The following is a 7,917-nucleotide window of genomic DNA, read 5'->3' on the forward strand; positions in this document are numbered from 1 at the left end:
TACTTTTTTGCCTCAATCACAAAATAATGCATTTTGGATTCTCCAAAAGTTAGAACAATTCTTGTTTTCCAAAGTCTCTGATAACAAAGAGGGTCAATTTGGATAGTTCACATGGAGCCATTGTTTAGCTTAAGTGTACAGTACCTGGGCAGTCCAATACTAACCTGAGCTGGAACAGGCAGGCCACAGTGGCCTGCACTGTATCCAGTACAGGTTAGGTGCAGGCTGGAGGTCACCTCAGAGTAAGGGAATATTTTTCCCCTTAACCTGTGTCGAGCCCCATCCTGCCCTATGGGGCTACTTGGTTCTGTGTCAGCTAATTTGCTGGCACAATTCTGAGCAGCCCATGTAAGGCTGCTCAGATCAGGGACGGGGGTTAAGATGTGACCAGCACTGCCACAGCCAATCCCACCCCTCCCTGGCCCAATCTATCTCCCATTCCACCCTGCCCCACCCAAAAACACCCCCTTCTCACCCCTGGAATGCTGTCCCATCTCCCTCTCCTACCCCTTGTTCCACTTGGCAAAAACCTACCCTGTCGGTCTGACACAGGGTACAGATATGGCCTTCCCAGGTTGGCGCAGGCCTCTGCACCAGCCTAACAAGCTCCTGAGTGAGCACAAACCTGCCTTATGGCACATTTGTGACACGTGGGAGCTGGCGCAGGGGTCCTGCACTGGCTCAGAGGACTGTTTTAATTGCACTTTAAGAAACCAGGATAGGTGATGAGGATGATAATCAGATCTGACTTGTTGTATCTCATCTGGATTTGTTTTGCCTCCACCCCTAGTATGTTTGCCCAGAATTAAGCATGGTTAGTTGAAATTCCAGTTGAAAAGATCAAGCAAAGTATAGTTGCATAAAATAAACCAACCTGAAACCAGTGCAATGTTTGAACCAGCCTGAAACATGTCACAATGTTTGAACCAGCAATGTTTGAAGTCTGGCAGCTGCTGACGTGTGAAAAATCAATCTGATGTAACCTTTGGGGAAATTCTTCATGTAAGACTACAATAAGAAAAGCAGATCTAATTCTAAATTCTAATTTCGATGTGTCTTAAAGTTCCAGTTGTGTCTTGTATCTTCAGAACCCAATATTGTCTAGTGCAGAGTTTCTCAAACTGTGGGTTGGGACCCACTAGGTGGGTTGCGAGCCAATTTCAGGTGGGTCCCCATTCATTTCAATATTTTATTTTTAATATATTAGACTTGATGCTACAAGTATGTTACTGCATTTTGGGAAGTGTTACAGATCTGTACTTTTAACAAGCTACTATGTATATTCTTTTAACAATGATAGTGAAAGGGACATACTCCTGGGTAAGTGTGGGTAGTATTGCAGCCTAGGATTGTTCAAAATTTTCCTGCTTGATGATGTCACTTCTGATCATGACATCACTTCCAGTGGGTCCTGACAGATTCTCATTCTAAAAAGTGGGTCCCAGTGCTAAACTTGTGAGAACCACTGGTCTAGTGCGTTTAATACTTGTTTCTTGCTATCACCTCACCTCCTTTATTGATCTCAAGTTTACTTTGGAGCAGAACCTGTAAAAATTTCTCCTTTCCCTCCCCTCCCCCCACTTTCCTGTTGATTTATCACCATCTGGGTGCCAGGATCGACTTATTCATTGAGCTTGCTCAAGCACACAGAGAAGGAATTGGCAGGAGACAGGACTTTGTGAACAGGGTGGCTCAGTGGAAGCAGGTCAGGTGCATCAGCAGCAACAAAGACATGTGAGTCAGTCCCTTTCCAAAGAGTGAGAGTGCCTTTATGAGTCCTGGGATGGCAAATCAATACAAACCAGTCCCCAGATGATAATTACAGGGATCAGTATTCCTAGAGCACATTGCACTCTGTGGAATGTACTTCTGAATAGATGTATATAGGTTTTTGCTGTTAGAGAGCTGGCCTGTGAATGTAAGACATATTGATTTGAATGGGACTTACTCCCAGGTATGTGTGTATAGGACTGCAGCCTTAGTGATCCTTATGACAAGTCAGTTAGGTCACTATTGCAGATGAGAGAGGCTGAAAGAGAATGTTGTGTCTAGGCCTGGCCTAGACCATATCACGAGTTCATGCTGAAGGTGGAACCAAATTGTATTCCATCCTGAGCACTAAGGAGTGGGCCTCTACAGAATCAAGCATTGGAAGTCTAATATACCATGATTGTGTACAGCTTGGAGGAACAGACTGCTGTTTCAGAGTGGGTTGGGGTGACTCAGAGAATAGATTAGGTAATTGTATCTGATTTCTTGCTATTTGTATTTCATACATTATTTTCTGAAACTACCTCCAATGTATGTGGCAAGGTGGGGTGTGATTGTGTATTTACATTTATTAAATAAATAAGTAACATGACCACATCTAGTTTGTGTAAAAGTGTTTATGTGACACAGAACTAATTCTGCCAACCAGTTAAAGAAATATTAGTTGCGTCATCATAGGGTTTTGGTAAGTCGCCTATATTTGCAAGTGAGTAAAAAATTTTGAAGCAAGTACTGCATCTGCGCAGCACTCCAGACTGTGTGGGAAGCCTCCTGGGGCTTCCAACACGATCTTAAGCAGTACTTCCAGTTTCCCGGAAGTATTGTTTAAGACAATGGGGAAGCTTCAGAACTCTTTCTGAGTCAGCTCCAACATCCCATGAGACTCATTAGTTTTGGGTAAGCAGGGGGGTGGTGTGGTGCAGAGGGCGCCATTGCTGACCTTTGCCCCGGAGCACTCGAGTCAGCAGCTTCACTTTCCAAAGTGAGATGCCTCTTCTGCAGTGATGCTTGCCAGTCAAACTTTTGATAAGTATTTGTATTCATAATTTTTAAGAAAATGTTGCCAACATGAACATGAATGCCTGATTAACCAGCACATTTTTATTCAGTCAAGAGGATTTTAAACTAATGGATCTAACTAATTAATCAGTTAAGGCTGCAGTCCTTTGCACCCTTTTCTAGGAGTAAGCACAATTACATTCAGCAGGACTTACTTCTGAATAATCATGCATAGGCTTGTACTGTAAACTTTGCAGCCTATAATAATGCTTAGCAGTTACAGTTAGCACTTTTTGAGCCTGCAAAGGACTCATGCGTTATGTTGATGTCGTTCTTGGCAACAGTTTTGTAAGGTGAGTAACAATTCTGGTCCCCATATGGCCGCTGAGGAAGACTGAGGCTTACCCAGGGCCACCTAGTGAGGATTCATGGCAGAGATGACACCAGCTGTCAAGAACACCTCTTCAGATGGACAAGTCTGATGAAGAGTTCTGTGTAACTCAAGTCAGCTACTTCCAGAGTGATAGCTGTGTTCGTTTTTTGCAGAAGCAACAATCTTGTGCACTTGAAGACTAATAAGATTTATTTCAGCAGAAGCTTTGGTGAAATGGATTGTTATTCACCAAAACTTAAAGTGTTATGTGAACCTTTAAGGCAGTAGTTCCCTAAGTGTGGCTTGTGACCCACCATAGGGAACCAAAACTGGGCCTTCCCCCTTAATAGGTGTCCTGATGTTGCTGCAGCAGTTGCGGCACTGTGGGAACCCATGGGCTTTTCCTCCTACCTGGGGGGTCGCACTGGCCTTGGGGACGGTCTTCAGGGGGCCTTTGCGGGCTCCCCCCTGATGCTAGAAATCACTTCATTTGGCAATTGGAGTGCACTTTTGGTTTTCCCTATCCTGCCCCCTCCAAGACTTACAGTGGTCCCAACTCCATTGTAGGAGTTTGGGGACTGCTGCTTTAAGATGTGTTTGGAACAAAATTGTAGACTGGGCCAAAGTGACCTACCTTTCAGGGAGGAAGGACCAGGAAGAGTAATTGGATTCCCCAGTTCCAACTCCTGAGCAGCATGTTACTCCTCTTTCTGATAGGGACAACTAGTGAAATCCAATGAAAGTAAGCTTTATTGAATACAAGAAGGCTTGCCAGTGTTGCTAAGCTGCGATGTCCCTAACACATGCACACTCTCATTCTGCATCCATGCTCACCCAAGACTGGCCAAGCTTGCCAACAGTTTTATTCACTCTGGTCTGGGGAGAAGCATAAAGATGGAGTCTTCTGCCTGTCTTTCTTCGAGCTACATCTTTTATCCCCCCGGGATAGTTTGTTGTAATCAAAGTCTTGTCTTCTGCACACTGCCTTCGACTTCCTCCCTTCACCTAGTCTGGGTATTCTTCAACTTGAATTTTCTACTTCCACTGACTTAAGGCTTTGGGTGACTTTTTCTGATGGTACATAGGTGCCTCTTTATCAGTGGACTCAGCTGGTGTAAACTTCTCTGGGGCTTTTTCCCAATCTGTCCTCAGCAGGTAAGAACAGTTTGTGAGAGATGTCTGTTCTTTGATGTTAACTAGCTCTGAGGGGCCCTATTTCCTGCTGAGGCCAAAACACCTTGGTAGATGAACTGGGCTGGGGACTAGACAGGGGGAGTGCATCCCTGTTGGTCCCTCTGGATCTCTCAACAGCTTTCAGCACCATTGGCCATGGTGCATTCTGGGACGACTCGCTGGATTGATACTGGGAGGCACTGTTTCGCAGTGGCTCTGCTCCATTCTAGTTGGGAGATCCCAGATGGTGGTATTGGGGGACTCCTACTCATCACCCTGGTCTTTTACCCATGGAATGTCACAGAGATCAGTCTTGTTCCTGATGCTGTTTAAAATCTACATAAAGCCACTGGAAGAGATCATTGGGATTTGGAGTTGGTTGTCTTCAATATACAGATGACACCCAGCGCGCACACACACTCTCTTTGTCAATCTAATACTTAGAGATACTGTAGAAACTGATCTGAGATCAGTGGGGGACTGGATGAAGGCCAACAAGCTGAAATTAGGAGAAATTCTGTGTTAGGAGACCAGCAATGCAGATTTTGGATCAGCAACCTATTCTGAATTGGGCAGCACTCTCTCTGCAGGAGCAGGTCTGCAGCTTGGGGGTATTTCTGGATTCATTGGTGCTTCTGGATGCCCAGGCAGTGGCTAAGGGTGCCTTTGCCCACCTCCAGCTGATGCACCAGCTGCAACCTCACCTGAATCATTCACACCTCATTACAGTGGTCCTTGCACCACTGGTAACATCAGACATGATTACTGTGAAGTACTCTGTGGGTCTGACTTTGAAGACTGTTCAGAAACCACAGTTAATGCAGAATATGGTGGCCCATGTGGAGGTGGTGGAAGGTGGTTGACTCTGTTGAGCTGCTGCTTCTGTGCCTGCACTGTCGGCTGATTCGTTTCTGGGCACAATTAGTGCTGGTTTTGTCTTTTATCGCCCTTTTTGGCTGAGCTAAGTTATATCAAAGATATCGTGAAGTTTTCTCAAGGAGGAGGTCCTTCTGCAGACGCTGCTGATTTCTGAGGCTGTACTGATGGCAACAAGAGGAAAAGCTTTCTCTGTGGTGGCACCACAACTGTGGAACTCTTTCTCTCTTGAGTGAAGACCTGTAGGCCTTCCGGTGGGGTCTGAAAACCTTTTTGTCTGGGATTGCTTTCATTCTTCAGAATTACTTTTTGGCTGCTTTTGTTGTTGTGTTTTTATTTTTATTTTGTTTATTTGCTGTGATTTTATTGCTTTAAATTTTTATTGTTAGCCGTTTTGGTTTTTTGTTCCAAAGAGAACTGCAGGGTATAAATGTTTTAAAATAAAGTCAACCAGTTTGCATACCCCAAGTACCTAACTGACAGCCCAATCCTATCCAACTTTCCAGCTCCAGTGCAACCGGAATGCAGCCCCAGGGTAAGGGAACAAATGTTCCCATACCTTAAGGAGGCCTCTGTGACTGCATCCCCAACACAGGAAGCAGTGCATACCCCATAGGCACAGCAGCACCGGCACTGGAAAATTGGATAGGATTGGGCCAAAAGTTGGCTTAATCTAAATGAGATTCCCTTAGCCAGAAGAGCTATTTATTTGTTGTATATTTCACAGTTCATTTGGGGAGGTTCTGGCATCTGCCTCTTTCCTTCTAACCACGTAATAATGGATGCCGTCTGCTCCTCCCAACACCAAACTGGCTTGACAACTTAAATGTTGCGGGCAGGGCGGGAAGATTAAGGGCTGATCCCACCAATTTTACTACTTAGTTTGAATAGGTGAAAAGAAACCAGATGAGAAGCATACTGAATGATGTTGAAGAAGAGACTTAATGCTCCCCATAACAAGTTAATCACCATAGTTCTAAAACAGACATTGGTGAGCAGCAGCTTACACTGTTAACCACATGCAACATCTTGTGAACACAACTGTAGTGAAATGTCTCATGCCAGAGGCATTCAAGGCTCTAACTCCTTAATGTCTTGACTAATAGCAGAGAAGATGATAATTGATACGTGATTTCCTTCTGAATAATGTAATTGCACCACTGAGAGGAAGTGCCACTTCCCTCAGGTCATCACAACACGCGGATCCACTTTGCTTGCAAGAATTATAACAAGAATATGCTTGTACCCAAAGGCAGAGCTATGTTTCCAAAAGTTTACACTTCCATAAAATTAAAGAATCAGAACCGAGTGTTACACATGGCGGTTTTAGCATGTAATGTAAAAACATGCTGTGTGTATGTGTAAAAATGGAAACCATGTGTGCTTCCTATAAGTATCCTAGAAATATATTTATTTATTTTAGAGATTTATATCCCGCCTTTCTGTCCAATGAAGGACATTCAGGGCGGCTTACAATTAAAAACATATAAAACCTAAAATATACATATATATAAAAAGACATTAAAAACAATAAAACACAATAAAAAACCTGGATCTCGAATTAAAATACATTTTAAAAACTCCATGCCCCCTGGTGTCAGCATAAAAGGCCTTCCTAAATAAAAAGGTCTTAAGCCCTTGCCGAAAGGACTCTAAAGAGGGAGCTGTCCTCAATTCCAGGGGGAGGGAGTTCCTCAGACGAAGAGCCACCACTGAGAAGGCCCTCTTTCTAGCCGCCATCCCCCTCACCTCCGTTAGTGGCGGCACAGTCAGAAAGGCCCCCTCTGATGCCCTGAGAGGACGGATCAGATTGTATGGAAGGAGGTGATCCCTCAAATACCCCAGACCCGAGCCGTATAGTTTTTAAAAGTAAAAACTAGCACTTTTAATTCAGCCCATAAACAAACTGGCAGCCAGTGTAGCCGCTGAAGCAGCGGCCCAACTGAGTCTACCTGACAAGCCCCAGCAACCACACAGGCTGCGGTGCTCTGCACTAGTTGCAGTTTCTGGACCGTCTTCAAAGGCAGCCCCATGTAGAGCGCATTGCAGTAATCTAATCTGGATGTCACTAGGGCATGGTCACCGTGGCCAGGTCTGAGCGACCCAGGTATGGTCTCAGCTGGCAAATCAGCCGAAGCTGAGCAAAGGCTCCTCTGGCCACCGCTGCTACCTGGGAATCCAGGAGCAGCTGCGGATCCAGGATCACCTGGATTTACATGCCATATACCTGGATATACCATATATCCATATACCTGGATATACAGGATATACATGCCATTTGTATTGCCTACTGCTCTTGGCCGTTAGATGGTAATACTTGGCTATGAAGTACATCTGCAAGGGGACAGATAATCTGAGAATTTTAATTCTCTTTCTCTCCATTTTTATAGTGTTGGAGAGTTCCAGGCAAGAAACGTGGGTCCATTTCCATGAGGGAGAGACTTTTGGCAGTTTTGTGTCATTCTGTTTACTGACATATATGAGTATAAAGTCAAGTGGAATTATCCTCTTCCACTTTTTTTGAATCCTAATTGTGGCAGCTTCTGCTTTGCTTGCTGACAAATGAGCTACTGAAGAAAACGTAGTCAATCTGAGAAGATAGCTTAGACAGCTCTGACCTAAACTCTGCTAGCAAAACCTTACATCCAAGATGGGACTTGAATATACTTCGTTACTTGTAGTCAGTGAGAACCAGAAAGTTGTTGCCAGACATTCAGTTGTTGTTC

Source organism: Tiliqua scincoides, chromosome 5 (genome assembly GCF_035046505.1).
Source record: "Tiliqua scincoides isolate rTilSci1 chromosome 5, rTilSci1.hap2, whole genome shotgun sequence".
Classification (NCBI taxonomy): domain Eukaryota; kingdom Metazoa; phylum Chordata; class Lepidosauria; order Squamata; family Scincidae; genus Tiliqua; species Tiliqua scincoides.